Source organism: Numenius arquata, chromosome 22 (assembly GCF_964106895.1).
Source record: "Numenius arquata chromosome 22, bNumArq3.hap1.1, whole genome shotgun sequence".
NCBI classification, from domain to species: Eukaryota; Metazoa; Chordata; class Aves; order Charadriiformes; family Scolopacidae; genus Numenius; species Numenius arquata.
In genome coordinates this window covers 5,850,610-5,860,820 of record NC_133597.1, presented here as the reverse complement: position 1 = coordinate 5,860,820, position 10,211 = coordinate 5,850,610, and positions in this window count along the sequence as shown.

Here is a 10,211-nt window from a genome sequence, read left to right as displayed (position 1 = left end):
TGGCTTTCCTTTGTCCCTCGCAGGCTCAGCGATGGCTGGGACAACAGCACCATCTTGTGCCTCAGCTTGGCTTGGGGAAAAAAATGACGGGACAGCCCCGAAGCTCCCTCTGGTGGCTCCTGCAGCCAGAAGGTGACACTAGCCAGGAGCAGAGGTTTCTCTGCACATCCCTTGAGGGTTGAGAGTAGGTGTGAGGACAAACCACACCTCGCAGCTTCCCTGCTTCCCAAAACAAAGGATTTGGGAGAAACCTCTCCTGGGCACAGCAGGACATGGCTTGTTTGTGCGCCGTTTGCCCCCAACTCCATCCCCAGCAGCTGAGGTCCATGTGAGGACATCGTTGCAGGCAAAGGTTTCTCCTCCGGGGGGGCAAGTCTGGATTTGATAGCCCAGTCCTGCTGCCGCAGAGCACGGCACATTATTTCAGGAGCTACCAGGTTTCTCTAAATTTCTTCCCAAAAAAAACATCTGAAGGGCTTCGGTCCTTCAAAAGATGTACAAAGCCAAGGGAGGTGTCTCCACCTGTGACCTGCTGGTACAGTCCCCGGGGCTCGTAAGCGCTACCCTTACAGGCAGTTTAACTTAAATTGCCAACTTCTTTGGCAGTTTAACTTAAAATGCCAACTTCTCTGGCATTTCAAGGTTGTTTCAGGAGGCTGCTCACCACAAACCTGCTGTCGCAACGTTGACAGCTGCCGCGAGGCTTTCAACACCTGTGGTTTCAAAGCTCGGCGCAGAGGGGGAGGAATTGCTCATATGAGGTCGTCCCTGCTTTTTCCCAAGTGATTTCTTCCCCTGTTGCAACCGCTTTCTAATTTCACATCCTGATGAAATCGGCTCCTTCTGAAGTTTCCCCCCCCCCCGGCACGATCCAGAGGACCGACAGATTGCAAAACCTCTCAGTGCCGTCTTATCTGCCAGTGCTTGCGCCGCACTCCAGGCTAAACACAGCCGCTGCCAAGCAGAAGAGATGAACTTCTTCTTAAGGACAATATGATCTACAAGGAGCTTTTTAAAGGGTATTAGTAGCTTTAGCTTCATCTTTGCCACCGAGAAAGGTAACGACAGCAGTCCTGTTCCCTCATGCTCACCTGGATGGTTCAGGGCACCTGGTTTGCATTCCTCTCTCTCACCCACGTAATTTTCCTCTTGAGCCACAATAAAGAAGTGCAGTTTTTGGGCCCGTTCCCCATCTTTCTCTCCATACAACCTCTCTTTTTCCTTCCCTTCTGGGTCCTCCGTCTCCACCAAGCATGGGGCCCTTGCCTACGCTCTCTCCACTGTCAAGTTGGAGATACTTCATAGAATCACAGAGTAGTTTGGGTTGGAAGGGACCTTGAAGATCATCTTTTCAACCCCCCTGCCCTGGGCAGGGACACCTCCCACCAGAGCAGGTTGCTCCAAGCCCCCTCCAACCTGGCCTTGAACCCCTCCAGGGATGGGGCAGCCACAGCTTCTCTGGGCAACCTGGGCCAGGCTCTCACCACCCTCACACCAAAGAAGTTCTTCCCCACATCTCATCTCAATCTCCCCTCTTTCAGGGTCAAACCCTTCCCCTTCATCCTATGGCTCCCCTCCCTGATCAAGAGTCCCTCCCCAGCTTTCCTGAAGCCCTTTTAGGGACTGGAAGGGGCTCTAAGATCTCCCCGGAGCCTTCTCTCCTCCAGCCTGAACACCCCCCAACTCTCTCAGCCTGTCAAATAACATTACTTTGCTGAGGCTGCCGGCCAGGATCTCACCATGAAGGACTAGGGCGAGCTCAGCATTACAAATGAAGGCTGCCTTCCCCTGTCCCTCAGCCCCACGCGCTGAACTTTCCAGGGAATATCGCGCCTGACGGCGTGCCAGCCTTGTTGTTCGCTATCGATGAGATAATGTCTCTTAAATCTGGAGCCCTGACACCAGGGCGTTCAACCCCCCCCCCCCTCCTTTCTTTTTTTTTTGCCTGTGGCTGCGTTCCAATTTCAGGACAGAAATGACCAGGAGAAATATGAGAGGTTAGTGACATTCTTGGCTTGGAAATCATCAGCCTGTCGGGGAAAGGAATGTGATCAAAAAGAGACATCGCTGGTGTTTACTTTCAAGCCTTTGATGTGTGATGCACTTTAATACCCACTGTTCTAACGCAGCTTTTGGGCTTCAGGTGAAGCTCGCCGAGGGGGTGGAGCAGGTTATTTTTGCTGGTGGAGCATATTGGGTGAGGAACAGCCCTCAAAAAGGATCGCGGTTCCCATTTAGGCACCAATATAGGTTAGGGGTGGACCTGCTGGAAAGCAGTTCTGAGGAGAAGGATCTGGGGAGTCCTGGTGGATAGTAAACTATCCATGAGCCAGCAATGTGCCCTTGTTGCCAAGAGGGCCAATGGAATCCTGGGCTGCATAGGGAAGAGTGTGGCCAGGAGGTGGAGGGAGGTCATTCTCCCCCTCTGCTCTGCACTGGTGAGGCCACAACTGGAATACTGCGTCCAGTTCTGAGCTCCCCAGTTCAAAAGAGACAGGGAACCACTGGAGAGAGTCCAGCGTAGGGCAACAGAGATGATGGAGGGGTTGGAGCATCTCCCTGATGAGGAAAGGCTGAGAGAGCTGGGGCTCTTTAGCCTGGAGAAGAGAAGGCTGAGGGGAGACCTTATCTATGTTTACAAGTACCTAAAGGGTGGGTTGAAGGAGGATGGAGCCGGACTCTTCTCAGTGGTTCCCAGCGACAGGACGAGGGGCAACGGGCACAAGCTGGAACATGGGAAGTTCCATTCAAATATGAGGAGAAACTTCTTTCTGGTGAGGGTGCCAGAGCCCTGGAACAGGCTGCCCAGGGAGGTGGTGGAGTCCCCTTCTCTGGAGATCTTCAAGCCCCGCCTGGATGCAGTCCTGAGGGATGTGCTCTGGGCAACCCTGCTTCGGCAGGGGAGTTGGACTAGGGGATCTCTAGAGGTCCCTTCCAACTCCGACAATTCCGTGACAATTTATACCCTGGAGGCTGTTTCCCTCAAGGCAGGAGAGCCAAGGGATGGACAGGCCCTGCATCCCGGTTTTCCACACAGGTGGTGGCAGGAACATCATCAAATGCCACAGGGACAGGGGGTTTCTCAGACAATCCTTTGGAGATGCTCACGAATCTGGGATAAAGCTCTCGAAACGCACAAGGATGTGTTTGTGCTAAAGTGTGTTGAAAACGACAGCCGTGAGCTCGTTTAATAGAATTAACTTTCACTGACAAAAGCAAAATCTTAATAGAGCTTGATGGAGTGTGTGGAGCCCGGAGCAGATGCGGTTCAATAAAAACATACTGCCTTTTGAGACAGCGATGAAATACAGCACCGGGAAGGCTCTTTACCAGTCTGTCACGCTGGGAAAGCTCTGGTCGCTTCTTAGAATCATAGAATCATAGAATCATCCAGGTTGGAAGAGACCCTTGGGATCATCGAGTCCAACCATCTACCCTACTCTACAAAGTTCTCCCCTACACCATATCCCCCAACACCACATCTAAACGGCTCTTAAACACATCCAGGGATGGTGACTCAACCCCCTCCCTGGGCAGCCTGTTCCAATGCCCGACCACTCTTTCTGTGAAAAATTCTTTCCTAATGTTCAGTCTAAACCTACCCTGTTGGAGCTTGAAGCCATTCCCTCTCCTTCTGTCATTAGTTACCCGTGAGAAGAGACCAGCACCAACCTCTCTACAGTGTCCTTCCAAGTAGCTGTAGAGAGTGATGAGGTCTCCCCTCAGCCTCCTCTTCCTCATACTAAACAGTCCCAGCTCCTTCAACCGCTCTTCATAGGATTTGTTTTCCAGGCCCTTCACCAGCTTCGTTGCCCTCCTCTGCACCCGCTCCAGCACCTCGATATCTCTCTTGGATTGAGGTGCCCAAAACTGGACACGATACTCCAGGTGTGGCCTCACCAGTGCTGAGTCCAGGGGGACAATCACCTCCCTACTTCTGCTGGTCACGCTATTTCTAACACAAGCCAGGATGCCGTTGGCTTTCTTGGCCACCTGGGCACACTGCCGGCTCATCTTCAGCCGCTTGTCACTTAGAACCCCCAGGTCTCTTTCTCCAGGCAGCTCCAGCCACACTTCCCCAAGCCTGTACCGACGCACGGGGTTGGTGTGACCCAAGTGCAGAACCTGGCACTTGCCCTTGTTGAAACTCATACCATTGATGTTGGCCCAACGCTCCAATCTATCTAGGTCTCTCTGTAGAGCTTCTTCTTCTTCATCCCTTTGTCACAAAAAGGAGCAAGAAGGAGCAATCCCCATCCTCTCGGAGTTAGATAATTGTTCCAAAAGCCCTTTTTCTAGTGGAGCAGCGTCCAGAGGGGCACGGGGGGAGGAGGTGGAATCTGGGTGAGAAATTAAGGGTGGTGTTTGTGTGCTGGTGCTTGCAGCAGGTGAATGCTGCAGACGAGGGAGGAATCCAAGAATTTTTATTGGCCTAACGGGACAAAAATGTTGACGAGAGCCTTACCGGCGCGGGAGCAGGCTCCCGGCGCACAAACGGATTCCTCCAGCGGCCCCGACTCTACAGGTACCATCGGAGCAACCGTGGAGGAGCGGAGATTACGGAAGGCTCACGCTTTAAATGGCCACGGTCCCGCCGGCGGCTGCAAAGAGGAGCAAACCAGGGAATAGGCTGCGGAAAGACCTCCCGAAATGTTTTCGCTGTCGGCGGGAAGAAATCTCGGCTCGGTGGCAAACAGGGCGTCCCCGCACGCAGAAAGGACGAGCCACCGACCCGACGGCCTCGTCCGAAGTGATACAAGCTGGGCTCACGCGGCTTTTTCTCCCCATCCTGTATCGCCGTAGCGCCCGAGGGACCCAGAAACGGCATCGAATCTCACGGGGACACGGCTCGCAGCCGCCTCCGCACGTCACCCCCTTGCAGTAACGGGGTAAAACTATTAAATATCGAGTACTTCCCATGAAGTTGACATTTTTAATCCCCGCGCCGCGTTCTCTTTTCACACACCGGTGGCTGGGGCCTCTCCCCACTGCGAGGGGTTTTTTCCCCCCCCCCATCACCATTTCTCCAGCCTTATTGCTCCCTCCCGCTCGCAGCTGAGAATTAAAAGACATAATAAAGAGCCCTTGAAATGGAGGGGGAGATTTTTGGGGGGGGGGGGGAAACAACAACAAAAAAAAAAGCAGGTTCCTTGTTTGAGGCCGGGATTCATCTGCCTCTCCCCGCAGAGATAAAGAAGCCCTTTCACCCCAGCAACCAGAAGGTTGGAGCTGGATATGTGCTTACCGGGGCGGCCGTGGCTGGGAGCTGCCAGCCCGGGGTCTGACGGCGGTGACATTTCCACCCCCCCCCCCCCACCCCACCAACTCCCAGATTAGATGTCCCCGGTGCAAAAAAAAAAACCCATTAGAGTTGCTGGGGAGACTGCCCCCTTCATAAGGCTGCACGCTTGGGAGCGAGCTGGGGTAGCTATGAAACAGGGCCATGGCCCGGCTTCAGCCCCTTTTCTGCAGATTAAGGTTAATAAAAGCGCCCCCCCTCCAGCCCACCGTGGTCTCCCAGACCAGCCGGAGGTGGGAGCCCAGCGCCTCTAATATCCCCACCGGCCAGCGCGCTGTGCCCCCGCTTTTGTTCTCCGCTTCTGCCCGGCGATTTTCATTACAAATATCCTCTTATCATGCGGGCGCGGAGGTGGGGGCGGGAGGGAGGGGGGGGGGAAGGAAAGGGAGGGGAACCGGGCCCACACAAAGAGAAAGAAAAGGCTGCTTGCTGGAAAACCAGTAATTACAGAGCCGGGGTTTTCCTTGCGGAGGATTCATACGGATTCGACATGGAAGCGTTTCACACGTACGGCCCCTCCGGGGGCCGGCCCCCCTTTTGGATTTCATTAGGGGCAAGCTGGGCTGCCAGGGGAACTTTTGCCCCGAACCCCAGTTCCCAAAAGGGGACAGTTGCACTTCTTTTATGATTTGCTTCGCAAGCAATTTTGCTGCTGCCCCCCCGAAGCCTCGGCGGGCGCTGGGGCGGGCGACGGGGGAGCACAAGTGCCATGAGTTGGTTTGTCATCTCAGCGCTGCTGCCCCTAAGCGTGGGAAATCTTCACCTCTGTGGCCACCGCTTATTTTAGCAAAATCTGGAGGCGTTGAGTCTACTTTTCAAACGTCTCCTAACCCCACGGTGTGCTCTCAAGGTGCTTATAACGAGAAGCAAACTCTCTGTTTGTGCTTTTACAAGGGAGGTAAAACGTAACCCAGGTATAAATGGATGCAAGTAAAGCCTTGCAGGACCAAAACTGGGAATTTTGGACTCATTTGCCGTAGTTATTGCGTTGATTTTCTTCCCTTCGAGAGGAATGGGATAGCACAGCACCCAGAGCTTTGCAGTGTAAGGACGTTCGCACAGCTCTGGGTCAGGTTCACGGAATCACGGAATTGTCAGAGTTGGAAGGGACCTCTAGAGATCCCCTAGCCCAACTCCCCTGCCAAAGCAGGGTTGCCCAGAGCACATCACTCAGGACTGCATCCAGGAGGGGCTTGAAGATCTCCAGAGAAGGGGACTCCACCATCTCCCTGGGCAGCCTGTTCCAGGGCTCTGCCACCCTCACCGGAAAGAAGTTTCTCCTCATATTTGAATGGAACTTCCCATGTTCCAGCTTGTGCCCGTTGCCCCTCGTCCTGTCACTGGGAACCACTGAAAAGAGTCCGGCTCCATCCTCCTTCAGCCCACCCTTTAGGTACTTGTAAGCATTGATAAGGTCTCCCCTCAGCCTTCTCTTCTCCAGGCTAAAGAGCCCCAGCTCTCTCAGCCTTTCCTCATCAGGGAGATGCTCCAATCCCCTAATCATCTTTGTTGCCCTACGCTGGACTCTCTCCAGTAGTTTCCTGTCTCTCTTGAACTAGGGAGCCCAGAACTGGACACAGTATTCCAGTTGGAATACTGGACGCAGTATTCCAGAGGGGGAGAATGACCTCCCTCACCCTCCTGGCCACACTCTTCCCATGGAGCCCAGGATTCCATTGGCCCTCTTGGCCACAAGGGCACATTGCTGGCTCATGGATAGTTTGCTATCCACCAGGATCCCCAGATCCTTCTCCTCTGAACTGCTTTCCAGCAGGTCCACCCCTAACCTGTATTGGTGCCTGGGGTTCTTCCTCCCCAGGTGCAGGACCCTACACTTGCCCTTGTTGAACCTCATGAGGTTCTTCTCTGCCCAGCTCTCCAGCCTGTCCAGGTCACGCTGGATGGCGGCACAGCCCTCTGGAGTGTCAGCCAGCCCTCCCAGTTTGGTATCATCAGCAAACTTGCTGAGGATACACTCTGTCCCCTCCTCCAGGTCATTGATGAATACATTGAACAAGACTGGACCGAGTCCAGTCCCCAGGGGGACACCACTGGTTACAGGCCTCCAACTCAACCCTGCTCTGTTAATCACAACCCTGTAATTAGGTTCTCAACCCTATTTTACAGCTGGGTGAAACAATGGCTCAGAACCACCCTCCCAGGTTCACGCTGGAGGCCCAGAAGAAGAGGAAACCAAACTCCTCAAGGAGCTTGTTGGCAACAGACACCCCTCCTACTCACCATCGCATCCTCGTGTGTTGTACACAAACCTGAAAGGGGGCCTGAATTGGGGTAATTTTACACCATTCACCCAGGGAATGCATTTTGGGGCTTTTCACCTTCCTTGGTGCTTCGCCAAGCACTCGGGGACTGGTCTAGGCCACCTCGTAGCAACGGGACTGAGGACGAGAGCCAGAAAAACTCCGTAGGAAAGATGTTTCTGCCATTAGAGCAGGCACTTTTAGGCAAAGTACCCCCATCCTCTGTGTTTTTATGATGTGTACGAGACACGGACCAGCACATGGATCTACTCTGCAATCTCAGAGGTGAGGTACGATCATTTGATGATAAATATTGAGAAATCCACTGTCGTGGAAAGAGAAAGCACCAGCAGTCACTCCTGTCCCCGAAAGCTCACAAACTCCCCCTCTACCTGCATCCTTACAGGTGCCTGGAACCATTATTTTTGGGACAAAGATGAGGTGGGGAGTTAGACCACAGCTTAGGTTTCAGGTAACCCCAATCTGCGACTAAAAATGAGGCCCAGGTTTACAGTTTGGCTCCTCGTAAAGACGGGGCTGAGTTTTGCAAACGGTCCTAAGCCCCACGTTTGGTTTCCAACCCCGCTGAATTCGCTCGGGTTCTGTCGCTTAATTCCCATCGTCTTTTTCTTTCTCTCCTTATTTACTCGTTCATTTTCATGGGTCTTAATTTCCTGCACCCCCAAGCCCCGCTGAGACTGGCCTCTGCCTACATGGGATTGCTCGCTCCGGCCCTTCCCTCTTTAGGGAAAGGTCAGGAAGGGAGGTTTAGCGTGTCCCAGAAGAAAAGCGGGAGCAGACAGACAGAGAGCACTCATAAAGATCTGGCTGTGAGCCTCTCTGAGAAAATGTCAGCTCGGGGAAGGCTATAATAGCTTTAATCTGCAGTACAAGGGGATTAAAAGACTCGTTCTCACAGGACAAAAAAGAAAGGAGCGGAGCGGAAGGAGCGGAACAAGGGGAGAATGAAGCCTGCGAGGGGAGGAAGGGAGAAAGTTAAAGAGCTCAACTATAAAGAGCATCGGGATTTAAAGAGCTCCTCCGTCTTCTGGCGTAATAAATGTGAAGTGGCCCGCATGGAAAAGGGGGCTTTAGCCCATGGCTTTGCTTTTGCTTTTTCACACTGAGCACACACACTTCAAGCCTTCTTCAATCAGGGCAACTTGTTATGTTTGGCTCTGTTGATTTTCAGGGGCAAAGGAGTAGGAGGGGGAAACAGAAGGTTAATGAGGCTCCGCCAGATGCGACACTCGAGAGAAGCGGTGGGCATTATGGTGGTTTGGTGGGTTTTTTTTTTTTTAATAACAGTGGTTTTAGGGTCTTTGATCCTCACCCCCGCTGTCCCTCCTCCAGCACGTCCCTCACCCCCCTCCTTGTCCTCGAGGGCCAGGGAAGAGCGCAGGGGCCTGGGAACAGGAAGGAAGTAGGGGGAATTGCGGGACACTCTCCTCAAGTACTGCTTGAGCAGAGCAACCTTTTCAGCCGCTCAGCGAGGCCAGGAGATGAAGAGAGAGCAATTGAAAGGGTAAGGAAAGAAGGCGACTTTAAATACTTTTCAAAAGGATAAAAAAAAATAAAAAAATAATAAATAACCGACTCAACGCATCGACTGCAGGAGATGGAAAGGCCAGCAAGCCACCAACATGGACAAGAAAGCTGCACTCCAAAGGGGAAACCAGGCACTCAAAGCCAGTTTTTAGCAGTAATACTGCAGGAAACAGGGTTTATTTGCTGTGAGGGTGGTGAGAGCCTGGCCCAGGTTGCCCAGAGAAGCTGTGGCTGCCCCATCCCTGGAGGGGTTCAAGGGCACGTTGGAGGGGGTTTGGAGCAACCTGGTCTGGTGGGAGGTGTCCCTGCCCAGGGCAAGGGGGGTGGAAGGAGGTGATCTTTAAGGTCCCTTCTAACTCTAACCATCCTATGACTCTTAGGGCTGGATGTTAACCTCAAATCAAGGCAAGGCTGCTCCACTAGGTAACAGGGAGGTCAGGACATATTTACATTAGAACACTGCTAATATTCTCCTTGAAGACGAGGAAACGGCCTCACATTGCGCCAGGGCAGGTTTAGGATGGATATTAGGAAAATTAATACACTGAAAGGGTTATTAAGCATTGGAAGAGGCTGCCCAGGGAGTCACCATCGCTGGAGGTATTTAAGAGGTGGGTAGATATGGTTCTTAGAGATACAGTTTAGTGGTGGTTTTTGTCAGGGTGAGGTTGATAGTTGGACTTGATGATCTTAAGGGTCCCTTCCAACCTAGAAAATTCTATGATTCTGTGACTCTTCCCCACGTGGAACCAAGGACATACTACACCTTCAAAAATCTTTGAAGAAATGGCACCATAGGAAGGTGAGACAACCACCCAGGAGTCCCGACTTCCCTCCCATGAACGCCCTCACCAGCCTCTTTGCCAGTCAGGAGAGATGCCCCAGGACCTCACCAGGCAAAAATCAAACATCTACGGCAGGTTCTCTCGACTATTTTAGCAGCTCAGCATCGTGCTGGGGGCTGGCGAATGCTCTGTGCACCAGTTGTACTCAGAGGGGGGGGGGGGAAATAAAAAGGTTTTGTAACATAATAAGCAAGTTCCAGACAGGAATTAGAGTGTAGCATATCCAGTGGAGACAGGGGCCTGGAGTGGCATTAAGGT